At 46.3% G+C, this 16482-nt stretch overlaps 1 protein-coding gene across 3 annotated transcripts in view; it reads right to left on the reverse strand.

Moving 5' to 3' along the window:
• The window catches only part of LOC133258395 (phospholipid-transporting ATPase IB), a 492425-nt gene that overhangs the window by 30099 nt on the left and 445844 nt on the right, over positions 1–16482 (reverse strand). The window lies entirely within an intron of this gene.

The following is a 16482-nucleotide window of genomic DNA, read 5'->3' on the forward strand; positions in this document are numbered from 1 at the left end:
ACAGGTCTCCCCTACCAGGCAGGGCCACTTTGGAGCTTTCCCAGATTTTTGGAGATTTCCCAGAATCCTCTCTGGAGACTAACAACTCTATTTGCCATGGCCAAGCCGCCAGCCTGGCTGAACCCCTGACTTGAACTGCTTTTTGCTTAAATAAACTCTTACTTTTTAAAAATATGCTTCAGTTTTCTCTTTTTGTAGGACAGTATGTAGACAGCAGTGATGTTTCTCTGATGTTGCTATTAGTTGCTATTTCATAATCTTTATGGATGACCCAGAGAGAGTCTTCTTGGAAGAGGCCCTGTCTTCTTCCAGGTAGGAGAGCTGCTAAATCTGCCGGTGTTTCTGGCAGACCATCACTTTCAAAATTTCAAAATAAGATTACTGTCTGCATCACTGCTGGCTCATGCTTTGCAGTCTGAAGAAGCCCTCATTGAGAGGACGTACCTGTATCCAACAGGGTGAGGCTGTCCAGGCAGGTCTTCTGGATCACCTTGGTCTGGGTGCCCAGCAGTCTGTGGGAAAGTCCCGGCAGCTGATGCTGGGGCACATGATGAAGAAGAGAAGTACATGGGCGCAAGAGAGAAAACAGGTTTCCCTTTTCTTTTCCAATGGAAAAAACCCTCTGGATTATGAACTTTTTAAAGAGTGTATTAAATGTTTAAAGTTAACTCTTCATATATTATTACCTGGCCTCTCTCTGGGTCATCCATAAAGATGATGAAATAGCAACTAAAAACCATAGACTATCTCCAGTGTTTGATCCCTGTACTTCAGGAATGCATAAACCGCATGGGCAAATGCTGAAACCTCAGAGTATGACACATCTCTGCCTCTGGGAAGCGATGCTGTTTTTCTAAGATAAAGAATAACATCCATCGAGAGAGGAATGGCTAAGGCAGATGTGGTACATAGATACAATGGAATACTCAGTTCAGTTCAGTTCAGTCACTCAGTCGTGTCCAACTCTTTGCGACCCCATGAATCGCAGCATGCCAGGCCTCCCTGTCCATCACCAACTCCTGGAGTTCACTCAGACTCACGTCCATCGAGTCAGTGATGCCATCCAGCCATCTCATCCTCTGTCGTCCCCTTCTCCTCCTGTCCCTAATCCCTCCCAGCATCAGAGTCTTTTCCAATGAGTCAACTCTTCGCATGAAGTGGCCAAATTACTGGAGTTTCAGCTTTAGCATAATTTCCTTCCAAAGAAATCCCAGGGCTGATCTCCTTCAGAATGGACTGGTTGGATCAATGGAATACTACTCAGCCATAAAAAGAATGAAATAATGCCATTTGCAAGAACATGGATGGAGCTAGAGGTTATCATACTTAGTGAAGTAAGACAGAGAAAGACAATACCAAATGATATCACTTATATGTGGAATCTAAAAAAAAAAAAAAAGATACAAGTGAACTTATTTACAAAACAGAAACAGCTTCAAAGACTTAGAAAACAAGCTTGTGGTTGCCAGAGGAAAGGTGTGGGGCAAGGAGTTTGAGGTTAACAGATACACACTGAGTGCTGAGTGAGTGCTTGGTCACTTAGTCGTGTCTGACTCTTTGTGACCCCATGGACTATAAGCCCACCAGACTGCTTTGTCCATGGAATTCTCCAGGCAAGAATTCTGGAGTGGGTTGCCATTTCCTTCTCCAGGGGATCTTCCCCATCCAGGGATTGATCTCGGGTCTTCTGCATTGCAGGCGGATCTTTATTGTCTGAGTTACCAGGGAAGCCCAAAATACACACTACTATATATAAAATAATCAACGAGCTACTGTGTAGCATAGGAAACTTACACCTAGTGGTTACTTTTTAAAACCTGCTTTTGGATGTGATTTGTAATAGTAGCCTGGGTTTAACACCTTCTCCATTCCTGTAAACGACCAGCACATGTTCTTTCTCCTGGCTGAGTAGACCCATCAGGTCCTGCCTGAGTGACAGACAACATGCCCACAGAAGTGGTGCCGTGATTTCAGGACGGAGGCCAGTTCACGGTCAGCTCCGGAGACAGCGTTCTGAGTGTGCTCGGTGCTTCTCTGCAAGGCAGTCACTCACCTGCACTTTTTCTTTTCTCAAAAACAGCCTGAGGCCACTGTGAGAAAACCTTCCTATGTAGTAAGCTGTTCTAGGGTGGGGTCAAGGGTGACCTTGGAATACTCCTGGATGAAACATGCGTGTCCCAGGACAGCCCCGGCGGGGAGGACTCCTGGGGACATCTGAACTTTGTTTCTGCATGGACACACTGCACAGAGCAGGGTGAAGGAGGCCAGTATCCTCTCTGCAGAGGACCTCACTCCATGGCTGTTTCTCGTAAGTGAGGCTAAGTGAGGCTGTCGAAGGCTCCCTGTGGTTTACAGAATAAAGCCCCATAGGTCATATGATCTGGCCCTTCACCTAGTTATGAGACATAACTTCTCAGCCCTTGTTCTGCATTTTTCACTGTGCCCGGATAACTCTTCACATCTGCCCTACAGCCAGATCCCTCCCCTGCTTCACTCTCCAGGGACAGGTCCTAATTCGTGCCGTGCTCTCAGGGCAGTCTCTCCATCGCTGTTACAGCACCTTCCCACTGTATTCCTATGTTATCTGCCATCCCTCCCTGGATTTCTATACCACCCACAACGATCTCTGGCAAAACACAAGGACTCAGTATAGGCTCCTGCCTGGTTTAGCATCACCATGAAGGACAACAACATCAGCATCTCTGGGTGAGCAAACACACACCAGCAGCCCCGTGTGGAAAACTCCCGGGAGCGCCACTTTTGTCCAAGCTGACCCCTAGCAATTAGGAGGAAATTGCACCAAGGTTCTGTCAGAGAAAACTCTTTTCATAACATGACCTTCAACAACAGGATATGCCTATTCACAGGCATTGAAAAATAGTGGGATTCTACTTGCTTATCAGGTGTTTTGTGCAAAACATTTGTAAGAGTTTGGACGTAAATGGTAATGGTTTATAGAAGAAAAAAAAAATTAAAGGAGTATTATGTCCTGTACCGGAGAAGCCAATGGCACCCCACTCCAGTACTCTTGCCTGGAAAATCCCATGGACGGAGGAGCCTGGTGGGCTGCAGTCCATGGGGTCACTAAGAGTCGGACACGACTGAGCGACTTCCCTTTCACTTTTCACTTTCATGCATTGGAGAAAGAAATGGCAACCCACTCCAATGTTCTTGCCTGGAGAATCCCAGGGATGGGGGAGCCTGGTGGGCTGCCGTCTATGGGGTCGCACAGAGTCGGACATGACTGAAGCGACTTAGCAGCAGAATGTCCTGTACTGCTCGCTGATGGTTGAGCAGAGTTTTGAGAGAACAAAATGTCACTGAAAACTCTAGAGTTGTTTTTGTTGTTACTTCATTTTTCTTTTGTTGTTCCTATAAATAGTAGAAATATTCTTTGCACAGCAAAGAAGGCCGTTGATAAAATGAAAGGACAACCTCCTGAGTGGGAGAAAATATTTGCAAATGATATGAATGACAAGGGATTCATATATAAAATATATAAACAATATATGCAACTCAGTATCAAAAAAACCCCCCACAGAACCCCATTAAAAAATGGACAGAAGACCTGAAAAGACAGTTTTTCCAAAGAGGTATGTAGATGGTCAACAGACATAGGGAAAACTGCTCAATATGGTTACTCATCAGGGAAATGCAAATCAAAACCACAGTGAACTATCACCGCACGCCTGTTAGGATGGCTGTTATCACAAAGACAACAAACAACAATTGCTGGTGAAGATACAGAGAAAATGGAACCCTTGTGCACTGTTGGTGGGAATGTACGGAATAAACTGGTGCAGCCACTAAGGAAAACAATGTGGAGGTTCTTGAAAAAATTAAAAAAGGACTACCATATGATCCAGCAACTCCACTCCTGGGTATATATCCAAAGAAAATGAAAAGACTGATTCAAAAAGGTAAATGCACCCCAGTGTTCAAGGATGCATTATTCATAATAGCTAAGATATGGAAGACAATCTTAGTACCCATCAACAGACGACTGGATTAACACACACACACACACAATGACATGCTACTCAGCTATAAAAAGAATGAAATTCTGCCATATGAAGCAATGTGGATGGACCCGGGGAATATTATGCTAAGTGAAATGAGTCAGAAAGACAAAGACAAATACTGTAAGATATCACTTACATGTAGAATCTAAAACATAATACAAATGAATGTATATTGCAAAACAGAAACAGACACACCGATACAGAAAACAAGCTAGTGGTTACCAGTGGGCAGAGGGGAGAGCGGAGGGGAGAGAAGGGGGTATGAGATTAAGAGACACAAACTACTATATATAAAAGAAATGAGCAACAGGGAATTATAACCATCATCTATAATAGCTTTAAATGGAGTACAACTTATAACAATACTGAATCACTGTTTTACACCTGAAACTAACATCACAAATTGATTATATTTCAATAAAAAATAGAAATAGATGTTCTTTTGTTATTCTTGTAAATGGCAGAGGTAGATGAGAAATGCTGGCTGAGCATATGTGTGTGTGTATACCTAACAACATCAATCAGTGGTGAGGTATGTGCAAACACTTGCTGCTGACATGAACATGAAAGCAACAAGGAAAATCCAAGTGGATCCCCAGCAGGTGCGTCTCCCGGCCTCCACGCTATGTCTAACTGATGTCATGGGTTGGCCGCGCTCCAGCAGGGCTATAAAAGAACAAAAGTCAGAACCACGAAACCTCTGCTGAGTATGAGCTGCGCCTTCAAGAAAGAAACGAAGGCAGGGAACACAGCCGTGACACAGCTATGAAGTAACCCTGATGGAATGATGTGGTTATGTCCCTTGAGAATACTACACGAAAAGGAAGAAGAAGTCGATCATAAGGATCAAAGGAGGAAGGAGGATGTCTGCTTGGCTGAGAGGCGAATTCCCTCATGATGCTCAAGATGAACCTTTATCTGGAATCAGACGGTGCGCTCTGCTCATAGACATTCCTTACAAAACAGCACAGACACATATTGATTGTTTCTGAGGACGAAAGGGTGTTCTCGTTTCCCAGCACTGAAGACACTCAAGTGAAAACCTCTGAGGAACGGCAGAAATGGTCCTCAGCCGTTGGATCAGGGCAGCACAATCTCCAGATTCAAGAAGCAGGGGCCAGATGGAGCAGACATGCAGGAGCAGCATTTCCCTGGGCTATCAAATGAGCAGCTCCCTTGGATTTTAATTTGGAAAGCCGCTGCGGAATCTCAGAGGCTCCAGGACATATTATTTGTGATGCTGGTCAAAGAACCCAGCACCGCGGCCATCAGGCCCGCACACAGCCCAGCCCAACACCACTGCCGTTGAGGGCCTTAGCATCTTTCATCCACTTTGAGAAAGGCTGAATGAAAGATGCTGCCTGGATGGAGCAGGCAGAGGCCTTGGTCTCCAGCCTCGACAGTGCTCCCGCTTTCTACGTATTTGTGAGGATAGTGAAAAGATGCCACCAAGACAAGAAGCCCAAAGTTCACGTGACCAAAGCGCTTCCACTGAGTTCCTGTCCTATGTGCTTTTCAAAAAAGACAAGTGCTTTCTGAGTAAGTAGCACAGAGTCAGGAGGAACAGAGGGTCTGGGTGGTATGTCAAGGCTTTAATAAACAAAGCTATTGTTCTACAGATATCGTGAATATCTAACAATTGTGACTATTTTGGATGAATTGGTAAAAAGAAATCTATGATAGAATTTAATTTTAAAAATTTCATTAATAATGAAAAGTTATATTTGTCAGTAAACTAAATAAGTGCATAAAATTTAATCACATGTTTAAGAAAACCGGGTCCTGCAGTCCCCTTGCTGAGACCCATCCCCGGGTCTGGTGACTGAAACCCTGGTCCCCTGAGCTGGTTCTCAATCCCCCAAGAGACCCTGCTGCCTGAAAGAAGACTCTGCCTGCACCGCGGAGGCCCCGGTTCGACCAGACAGCCTCCTTGGCTTTCCCACCAGCCTCTCCGCAGCCAGCAGGGCTCTTTCCTCAGATCTCTGTCTGGTTGGCCGTGTGTATTGATTTTATTCGGGTCTCTGCTGAGTGTCACCTGGGAAGGCTCTGCTGCCACTCCAGCCCCATCAGTCTCACCCCAGCACAGAGCTCTGCCTCATTTTCCTCCTTTTCTCCTGTCCATTTTTCTGTTTATCCTCTGTCACCTGCACTGGAATGTGAACCCCAGCACAGCAGAAATCTGTCTCGCCCTACGCCACACCCTGGTCTGGCTGGTCCTCACTTCGGACTTGTCTCCTAGTAAGCCGATCACTGGTTCTATTTGTTTGGAAGCCAATGTGGTGACTCATTAGCAAGTGTGTGAACTCCCAATTATCCCAGTTATACCACCCATGGTGCCCTGAGTAGATCCTAATTGCATGAGAGAGAATACATGCTGAAGATCCATGTTATCACTGTCTTGTTAGGAAGCAAAGACTTTGCTGAGGTCCCTGAGTAGCTGAAAACCAAGGTACCATGATTAGCAGTCATGCCTGTGTCCTGTGTCCTGTGTCCTGGCCCAGAGAAGGACTTACTCTCTAGAGACACAACTCAGTCCATCACTAAATGCAGTGATTCTCTGACAATGACCATCTCCTAGTTCTTGTGTCTTGGAAATTTATTCTCCAAGTTCTTCTCAACCTCAGGGTCAACGATGTCATATTTACCTGTGACCAAATGGGCAAACAGATGGGGAAAACTGGAAACAGTGACAGACTTTATTTTCTTGGGCTTCAGAATCACTGGGGATGGTGACTGCTGCCATGAAATTAAAAGATACTTGCTCCTTGGTAGAAAAACTATGACAAACCTAGACAGTGTATTAAAAAGCAGAGACATTATTTTACTGACAGACGTCTGTATAGTCAAAGCTATGGTTTTTCCAGTAGTCATGTATGGATGTGAGAGTTGGATCATAAAGAAAGCTGAGTGCCAAAGAATTGATGCTTCTGAATTGTGATGCTGGAGAAGACTCTTGAGAGTCCCTTGGACTGCAAAGAGATCAAATCAGTCAATTTTAAAGTAAATCAACCCTGAATAGTCATTGGAAGGACCAAAGCTGAAGCTTCAATCCTTTGGCCATCTGATGTGAAGAGCCGACTCATTGAAAAAGACCCTGATGCTGGGGAAGATTGAAAGCAAGAAGAGAAGGGGGTGAGAGAAGATGAGATGGTTGGATGGCATCACCAACTCAATGGACATTACTTTTGAGCAAATTCTGGGAAACAGTGAAGGACAGGGAAGCCTGGTGTGTTTCAGGCCGTGGGCTCACAGAGTTGGACATGACTGGGCAATTGAAAGACAACAACAAATGGGCCTCGACTGGCCTTCCAAGTGCCAGGTACAGATGGGGCCGCCTCATCTGACACAAACAACCATGCCTGGGACCTGGGCGATATGTTCAGAGCAGTGTCAGTGCAGAAGCAGATACGGGACATCAACGAAAAATGTCCAGCGGCCCATCTCAACTTTTTCCCCCCAACAGTTCAGTATGACTGGGGGATTCAATAATCTGCACCACAAAACCCACTGGCTGGGCACCAGAAACTCCACACTTCTTTCTTCGGCCTCCCCAAGAACTGAGGAGTGAAACAGGTGGTAGCATTGGGTCCTTCCTGGACAACATCTCACTGTGGCTCCGTTTCAAAGCAGGTATTCTGGGTCATCTGGTTTCTGGCTAGGATGTTTTGCTCCCATCTCAGCTGGAGGCAGGGGAGACAGGTAGGGGGGAGGTGGGCAAACGGAAAAGCAAACAGCTCACCGATAATCAAAGGAAAGCAATTAGCAGAGATCTTCTAAGGCAGGGAAGAACTAATCCCTGCCTGGAATGTGAAGCGCCACCATTCAAATGATATGACCTGTACAAGCGAAACAGAAGTCTTACGTCCACCCTTGATTGCTTCTCTTGTTGCTCAGATGGCTTAAATATTAATAAAGTCAACTTTCAAAAAAGAGGATTAAAATAGTTCATGTTAGTTTTAAAAGGATGCAATCAGCTGTCAATCCTGGGTCATTTCTGACATTAACTTCATGGGTGAAAAATTTTTGAAAACGGGTCTTGTTGGCAGATAAAAGTTGACACTGAGCTAACTTAAGTCATAATCCAAAAACATTAAACATATTTAAGTCATCTGACTAATAGGATGAGGACTGCTCCCAACAAACCACTGATCAACACTGAATCTGCCTTCACCCATTACCTCATCTCCCTACATGGCAAGGAAACAGCGCTCCTGCCTGGCCCTCTCCAGGCCTCCTGTAAAGACGCCATCATCTTTCATCAAGCTATGGCCAGTGGCTAGATTCTGGGCACATCTCACAACAGCTAGCCTGCCTCTCAAGGTAGACGAGAAGTCTATTTCTCACTTCAAAACAAATGACAAATGGTGTTCAGAAAAGTTGTTCTTAATTATCAAACATCCGGCCATAACAACAACAACAGGGCCTTTGGGATGGAGCATCATAAAATATTAATAACAGAGCCGATTAATTCTAGTTGACACGGGCGGCTTAGGTGTTCATTAACCACATGCTAGTCAGGTCTCTCACCTCCTTAAGAGTTTATTCCCTCATCCCCTCCTTCCTGGGCCCAGGATGCAAAAGAGTCCCTAGAAATCCCCGTCTGGGTCATCCCGTCAGCCCTCCTGTCATTTTCTGGGTCATTTACTCTCCCTGTCCCCCAAATGCACTTCCTCGCCTGCTCTGACATCTCCCTGGTCTCACCTGGGAGTGCTGCTGCCTCTCTTGCTGGTTGTTTCCCTGAGAAGGCTCCCTGGTGTCTAAATTGAAAGACCTGCCGGTGCTCGGCCCTGCCCCAGGCTCTTCCCCAGGCTCTTCCCCACACTCAGGGTCTGTTAGGCACACGCTGGTCCCCTGGAAGGTGATGCTGGCCAGACGCCATCTTTCTCCACAAGGCTGCTCCTCTCTGAGCCCGTGGAAACAGAGCAGTCTTCATCAGCTCCCTGCCCTTCTCTCCTCCTCAGTGGTCAGCTGCTTGGCTTCTGGGTTCCTTTAAGGGAGGGTATGGTTTCTCCGTTTGCTCCATGTTCTTTCTGCGTTTAGAGACCTAAAGCCACCACCCCCTGGCTCCCCAGCTCCTGCAGAGCCCTGCTCATGACGTCGCTCATGATGTCAGACCCTGGTCTGCAGCCTCTGATGGGGCTCCCGCTCCAGGACCGGTCTCCCTCCTGGTCTCTGGGGCTCCAAGGCTCTCCAGGAACTCTGAGGAAGGTCAACTCAGAAACTGAAGCACTCAGTGACTCTCACTATCTTGGCTTCCTAGAAAGAGCCCTGGACTTGGAAGACAGGGGCCAGCCCCTGCTAAGTTGGATGATGGGGGCGTGAGTCCACCTCCTGGAGGCCAAGCTCCCCACTCTGTACAGAAGGAAAGTGTCAATTGCTGCCTGCAGCGACGATCGTGACGAGGAAAATCAAATGGGGCATCACATCTTCAAGCCCATGGCATTAATAACAAGGAAGGGGATGCTTCTTGAAATTCAAAGAGACTTAAAAAACAGAGTAAGCACATGTTATGTGTGGACCTTGCCTAGATCCTAAAACCCTAAAAAGACAGGGCTGAGATGACCCAGAAAATCTGTTTATGGACTGAGTATCAATTGATACTGAAAAATGATTGTTAATTATTAGAGGTGATAAGAGGCAGTGGAGTTACAGTGTTTCTATGTCACAACACAAACAAGGATAAGATGTATTCATCATCAGTTCAGTTCAGTTGCTCAGTCGTGTCTAACTCTTTGCAACCCATGGACTACATACAGTCCACCAGGCTGCTCTATCCAAGGGGATTCTCCACATTGCAGGTGGATTCTTTACTGTCTAAGCCACCAGGGAAGCCCATAATGTAGGATATTTAGAGCCAATGCTGACATACACCAGGGTGAAATGCTGTCATGTCTAGGATTTGCAAAGGAAAAACAGTGGGGAGTTCCCTGGCACTCCAGTGGTTAGGACTCGGTGCTTTCACTGCTGAATGCCTGGGTTCAATCCCTAGTCAGGGAACTAAGATCACCCTGCAAGCTGCAAGGCATGGCTGAAAACAAGAAAGAAAATATTTATAACAATAGGCGTATCTGATTGAAGGCAGAAGAGAAGGGGTGATAGGAGGTGGTTGGATGACATCACCAATTCAATCGACATGAACTTGGGCAAACTCCGAGAGATGGTGAGGGACAGGGAGGCCTGGCGTGCTGCAGTCCATGGGGTCGCACGGAGTCAGACATGACTTGGTGACTGAAGAACAACAAAAGAGACTAGATGAAGCAACTGTGGCAAAATCTCGGTAAGTGTTGAACCCGGGCAGTGAGTACATAGCAATTCCTTGTACTAGTCTCTCTATTCTTGCATTTGTTGAGTATTTGAATAATTTAGAAAACTGTAGAAATGAATATACTCAGGGAACCCCAGGCATATGTCAGGATAGTGAGAAGACTCAGGAACGAGGGAGCAAGGTCAGTGTGTCCAGGGGAGGAAGCATTTTGTCCTCAGGGCTGGGTCCGTGCAGGACGAGGATCCGACTCCTATGTCTCTCCAAGCCCTCTAGAAAAACCAAAGATCCAGTGGAACTGAACTGTGGTTCTGCTTCTGAGTTACAGACACAGGGGTATTAACACTTTCTGAACATCTACATGTGCTATGGATTTAACATATATTATTTCATTTAGACCTCAAGTCAAATTGATGATAAGCAAACTAAAGTTCAGAGACGTTTGTAACTCAGCCAAGGTCACACAGCTCTGTGAGCAGCCGGGCTTGGAGCCCAATTCAGGTCTGTCTGTCTCCACAACCTGTGTTTCCTCCCCAGCTTCATGACACATCGATGGAAAAAATGCAGCTGGAAGTGAAATAAATCTTAACCAGGTGTCAGAGGCAGAAGTTTGCCACCTGGCCTGGAGAGCTTCGTTGAAATGATGGCATAATTTCCTAACCTTTTAGCTAATAAAACAACTAATAGATATTTTAGGGGGGGAATTGTGGGGAGGGGGTGGAGAGGGAAACAAAATGAATGTGTTGTCTGCAGCCAATACTTGGAGAAAGAAAGTATTTTTCCTGAAACGATATAAAACCCATATTGGAGAATAATATACAGTCAAGCTGGTTGTTTCCTATTTTTGGCCTTGTTTCTACTCATCTTTAACTCAGCAGTTGTACCCAATTTGCCTTGGAGGAATGATGAAACCAAATAGCTTTTTAAACATTATTTTAAAGATCAAAGGATTTCCGTTTGAAGATCAAAGCATAATGGATAATTTTTTGGCAAGAGCACACACTCAAAATGTATTGGGCAGTTTTTGTGTTTTGTTTTTAACGTAACTGGTTTCAAAAGAGCCTGGGAGAGTGTGGCCTGGGGTGGAGTGGATGAGCTTTTTTGTCTGAAAACCCTGCTGACGGTGCTCTGTGACAACCTGGAGGGATGAGGTGGGGACAGAAGTGGGAGGGGGAGTTCAGAACGTGGATTGTGGGTGGGGAGGGCGGTGTCAGAAACCCATGTATACCTATGACCGATTCATGTTGCTGTATGCCAAAGCCATCACTATATTGTAAAGTAATTATCCTCCAATTAAAAAAAAAGAATAAAACAATCCGTGATGATGTGTTTCAGGCTCTGTCCTCTGGCTCTAGGCAGATGACACTCCACGAGGAGGCCCAGATGGCCAACAAGGACCGTGTTCTGGCTACGTGGAGCAGCCTTGATGCGATGAAAGCTGAGTGACACGGGCTGTGGCCCAGACAGAGGTGCAGAGAGGAATTCCCGAGAGGCAGACATGCGTCTAGATTTCCCGAGTGCTGGCTCAGGCAGGGCGGGGACAGAAGCCTGAGCATCAGTGCTCGCAAAGGACAGAAAACCACGTGGAGGATGAGGTGATGGCTCAGGGCCCGAGGAGACCAGCCGCATGGCTTCCTCTACCCAGGCCTCAGCGAACTTGGGGAAAGCACATAAACAAAAGAGAATTCCACCACCTGGCTGGCCCAAGGCAGGGGCAGCCACCTGAACCCTTGACCTTGAACCTGGAGAAGACCAGCACAGGGTCCACCCCACCGGCCTCCCGCCAACTCTGACGAGCAGAAAGAAGGTCTGGGACAAGACTGGGGCCTCCTTGTGGTTCCTTCAGACTTAAGGCACAGCTGAGAAACTAGGCATTTGGATCAAACACACCCGGCCTTTCTTCTTGCTTTGATGAAACACCTAAAACACCAGGACACGCCCTGCCACACACCAAGGAAGAAAAACAATGTAAAGGGGAAAAAAACAACAGCTTGTCCCCTTACATGATATTTTAGGCATTTGTCTGAACTGTATTTGTAAAGGAAGTGGCCACTGGTAGATTTTCGTCCATCAGGAAAAAAAATGCATGAGTTACACATTAGGAATAAAGAGGGAGGGATAAACAGCAAGGTCCTACTGTACAGCATAGGGAGCTACATTCAACATCATGAGAGAAACCATAATGGAAACCAGTATGAATAAGAATGTATAAATGCATAACTGAGTCACTTTGCTATAAGCAGAAATTAACACAACATTGCAAGTCAACTCTAGTTCAATTTTTTAAAAAAAGAATAAAGAGGGAAAGATATTACCAAAACATTGAAACAAGGAATTCTTCCAACTTAGCTCATTTTTAAGACCATGTAGAGTTAACGGTGTGCATGACAGACTGTTCCACAGGCAGAACGGTAGGGTTATCTTCTGGTGAAGAACACTGGGAAGATGGGTTGGCAACAGGTGTTCTGAACAACCAAATATCCATAAGTTCTTAGCATCTCTACGGTACACAAACTACCTGGCGAGAAAAATGCTCCACCCAGAAAAAACAAATTGAAAATCAAGAAAAATCATTTTGCTCATCCCCTTGGCATTTCTTACTTCACTATACTTTCCAGACACCTAGTTCTCTTTCTCAGTTTCTTTTCTCTAAGTCATGAGAACAGGCTGATTTATGTCCAAATCACACAGGTTAATTTTGGAAGCTGATTCCACTCATGAGAGAAGGCAGAAACCGGTTCATGAAACTTAAAGGTTTACCAAAATCATGTAAAAGTCTGGGGGCTTAGATAAGATCAATAAAATGTTTAGGTATTTTCACTGTATGAATTAGGGGCACAGAGGGGTACTTGAAATCTCCAGGTACCATTTCAAAATGCTCATTTGGCACAAAAGGGGTTTTGGAATTGATGCATAAAGATTTTGGTTCTGTTTCTTCTGAGCACGTTCCTGAGAAAAACGGCTAGACTTGGCTGTTCGTTAGACTTTGCTGGTGACTTGGACCTGCTTTTAGGACTTGGCAGGCTGTGCTCAAGGGGCCCTCTTTCAGGCATCAGAGCTAAGCTGAGGGACAGTGGCGGGCAGGGCGGCCACAGAGCCAGGGCACCTGGGTGGTGGGGCGGCAGGGAGGACCAGAGCCCCCATCTGTGCTTCTATATGAGCTGTCCTCTGAAGCCACCAGATGAAAGGGCCCTGTCACTAGAGGTCGAGCGACAGCCTGCACCCTCTGTGGCCACTTTCAACAGGAGTGACCGCCCTGGCACCAGCTGCACGGATGCTGCAGCTTCACCTTCCTCCCCTCGCTGGTTTTCTGCATTTCCACTCGGTCAACAAATATTTATGGGGTCTTCCCTGGTGGCTCAGTGGTTAAAGATCCACTTGCCAATGCCGGTTTGATCTCTGGTCTGGAAAGATCCCACATGCCGTGGAGCAGCTAAGCCTGTGCACCACAGCTACTGAGCCTGCACTCTAGAGCCCGTGTTCTGCAAGAGAAGACGCTGTGATGAGAAACGTGCACACCGCAAAGAAGAGTAGCCCTCGTTGGCTGCAACTAGAGAAACCCGAGTAGCAACAAAGTCCCAGCGCAGCCAAAAATAAATAAATTAATTCAATTAAAAGAAAACAAATATTTACAGAGCTTCCCTATGTGCCAGACTGACAGCTGGAAAGAGAGGCGTGGATGAACTCAAACATCACACGGGGCGGGGAAGCAGACAAAATACTCAGGGTCTCTCAAAGAGGGAGTCGGTTTGTGACTCTTCAGAGGGAGGGACAGGGCGGCCCCCACCCCGACCAGGGCCGCCCCTCCCCCAGCAGCTCCGCGGCAGCAGGGAATCCAAGCAGGAGTGAAAGGAGCCAGGCAGGTGGTAGACGAACAACTGGGAGAGCAGAGTTCTCTCTCTGGAGCAGCTGCTGTCCAGGCTGCCCATGGACCACCCAGGAAACCTGGGAGCCACTGGGGGGAGGAGTCAGATGGAGTGAGGGCTGCTGGGGGTGGTGGGAGGCCCGGGGTCCCTGTAGTAACCTCTCCAGGAGCCCCAACGTGAGGCCAGATCTGTGACAGCGAAAAAGGAAGCTGTGACCCCACGTTTCCTCCTGCACACCCACATTCACACCCTCCCTCCACCCTCTGAATCAACCGTCCCAGAGAGAGTTTACAGTGTGCTCAGAGAAGAGATTCCAAAATGCAGGAGGCAGAGACCACATTTAAACTCCAGTTATCTCCTGATCCACCCGAACATATGAAAGTGAACTTTGAACAGGATAAGTGTTTTTAGAAATTACATTCTCTTTGAATCTGAAAAAGTGTGTATATGTGTGTATAACTGAATTACTTTTCTATACACCTGAAACTAATGCACACTGTAAATCAACTATACTTCCATAAAAAATAAGTATTTTTTAATTTACTTTTTTTTTTTAATCAACCACAAGCTGAGAGTCCATGACACCCTTCAATATCATGACCTTCCTGCCAAACCAAGACTCAGGTTTGATCCCTGGGTCAGGAAGATCCCCTGGAGAAGGAAATGGCAACCCACTCCAGTATCCTTGTCTGGAGAATCCCATGGACAGAGGAGCCTGGTGGGCTACAGTCCATGGGGTCCCAAAGAGTGGGACACGACTCAGCAACTGAGCACAGCACTGGTCAATGAGCTGTCACCCATCATAAATTCAGTTTCATAAATTCTAACACCTCCCACCCGCCATGAGTCTCCATCTCTAACAGATGAAGACAGTCTCCTTACAGAAAATCTCTCGCCCAAGACTGCAGGGCTCACCATGGCTGAGCCAGGATTCAGACACAGGCTCAGAGCTCTGTGATCCTCCCTGCACACGTTGGACTCGAGCCTCCACCACACAGGCTCTCATCCTTTCTGTGAACCACCATCTCCCCACCCTCACAGCTCTGTCTTCCATCCTGTCTCCAGTGGGCAGCCTTTCTCGACTTCTCAAGCCAGAGGCCGCCTGGGATTGCCACCTCTTCCGGACATCCACTGTGCTGCTAACCCCCCATCCAGGCCTGTTTTGAGGACCCCCACGGGCCGGAGATCCCACCCAGGTCAGCTCAGACTTGGTGAAGGGCTGTCTCACACTGCCTTCCTTGCAATGTTTTCCTGTCCAATGTTTGAGAAGAGTTTTAGAATTTTGCTTGGAAATTCTCATTGTCCTCAGAAATGACTCATGATCTCTTAGAAATCACTATGTATATATGGGAGAATTCTTGAGATACAGAAGAGCTTGTAAAATTTTTTGCAAATAGGATAAAACAGTGTGCTTATTTCGCTTTAAGACTGACATTCATGTATTAATTTCAATTTGCAGAGGCATCTCCCTACTTTTAGAAGATATGAACACGTTGTTTTTGGAGATTAAAGAATTTTGTGGGCCCTTGACAACCTAGACACAAGCCCTGTGTCTGCTGTCCAACGGGCAGAAGAGGCCTGCTCACCCTTAGCTGTGTGGCCTGTGTATCAGTTATACACAGACCACCATAAAGCCCAGTCCTGCCCCCACCAGTCACGACTTCAAGCTTCAGACAGAGATTTTTGTCCAGCTGACTGATAAAGTCTTACAATGACTAGCATAACTGCCATAAAATGAATGCTAATGGACTCAGGAAAAATGTTATAAATACACAAAAAAAATCACAACTTCAACCACAGAGCCTTCAATCCTATACGCTTCAGCCCCTTTCCTACAATATCTAGCCATTTGAGATAATATTACTGATACTTCTCAAAATATTTGCATTCTCTTTCCTAAAAGCAACACAAAACAAAAATGCTTTGATTTCATTGCTTTAAAAGATGGTACAAGAAGACAGAACCTAAATAAAACAGAACATAAATATCAGAGGGTCTCTGGAAGTACTCCATCTCTAGATTTTGGTTTCTTGAGTAGCTAGTTCTAGGGTCCCTTCCAAGAATGTAGAGGGGAGCCGTGCTCATAATCTCCTGGACCTCCGTGTCCCTAAGGTGGCCAAGGCCTCCTATTACCTGCATATTGTCCTTGGGCTCAGGTCAGTTTCCTTCAGTAAACTTTAACCAGATGCAGTCTGATAACATTTTAACATACACGATTAAATCAAACCTACTCACTTGCCCAGCAGTTAGGGGAGGAGTGGGGGCCACTGAGGCTCTGTAAGAAATAAGGGGGGTGGGGGAGGGGCAGCCCCTGCTTTGCTGGATCAACCAG

The sequence above is a fragment of the Bos javanicus genome, chromosome 12 (assembly GCF_032452875.1).
Source record: "Bos javanicus breed banteng chromosome 12, ARS-OSU_banteng_1.0, whole genome shotgun sequence".
Classification (NCBI taxonomy): domain Eukaryota; kingdom Metazoa; phylum Chordata; class Mammalia; order Artiodactyla; family Bovidae; genus Bos; species Bos javanicus.